Genomic DNA, 1194 nt, shown 5'->3' on the forward strand with positions numbered 1-1194 from the left:
GTTCGTGGCCGATCTAGGGGTAGTCCGTACCATTCAGGACCCTCTAGAGATCTTTTGTGACAACGAGGGTGCGATTACTCAAATGAAGGAACCCCGTGCACATCAAAAGACAAGGCACATTAAGCGGAGATTCAACTACATAAGGGAAGAAGTTGAAAAGGGAAAGATATGTATTCGCAAAGTTCACACTGATCAAAACATTGTGAATCCACTCACGAAGCTTCTAGAAAGGCCAAAGCATGAAGGTCATACTTGTGCCTTAGGACTTCGATATTCTAGTGATTGGATTTGATCAAATTTTGTTTTTGGATATCGAAACAACTATTATTTTGACTCAATCATATGACTATGGTTTATGATTATGCTTTTGAGTTATGTTCCATTTTTTCATGTTTAAATCCATGAATAATTTAATTATTCTAAATGCCCGTAGTCGATCATATTTGTGGGAACAAATGTGAAGGTAATACTATTATGAACTTGGATTGGTAGATATTCATAAGGTATGAATATAGCAAGGGTTTGCTGCTAAGGTTCGTAGATATTTATGGGATAAATATTGGACTGACCCGCCCTCAAGTTTTACTGCATGGAATCCTTGTGTTTTGTGGTCATAAGTAAATTTGAGTAAAGGTGAACATCATAGTATCCTCCAACCTGAGATACATATTGGGTCTTGATATTCACCAAATATTATACTTTGACTTAGTTCTTCGCTGCTATGAAATATGTCAGTACATAAGGCTAAGCTCAAGTATAATACGAGGTGATAGTGAGAGACGTATGTAGTCAATAGGGGATCTTTCCCTCTTATTTGTTGAGAGTTAAATGTCTAAGGCCTGATAAGTTAAATCAACAGAGAATGATCACTCTGTGTCTCTGGATTTAACATGACATTTGTGGTATAAGGATAAATGATAGTTTCACCTAAATCATTTCAAGTGAGGAACTTGAAAGGGGTGATGTTATTGAATGGCACTTCATCATGCGTATTAGGGGTAGTAAATCGTTGTTAGGCGATATTTGCTATTTGCATCAATCTTCTATGTATCTTGTTCAAGTGGGAGATTGTTGGAATCGATCTGCCCAAGACATATATTTGAGTTGATGTGGCTAGTACGTTATGATCCAATTCGGGTCATACCCAATAACAAGCTAGACAAACACCACAATATTTATTATTAGATATGATCT

The sequence above is a fragment of the Bidens hawaiensis genome, unplaced genomic scaffold (assembly GCF_021521415.1).
Source record: "Bidens hawaiensis isolate Kalapana, Puna unplaced genomic scaffold, B.hawaiensis_p1.1 tig00007457_1, whole genome shotgun sequence".
NCBI classification, from domain to species: domain Eukaryota; kingdom Viridiplantae; phylum Streptophyta; class Magnoliopsida; order Asterales; family Asteraceae; genus Bidens; species Bidens hawaiensis.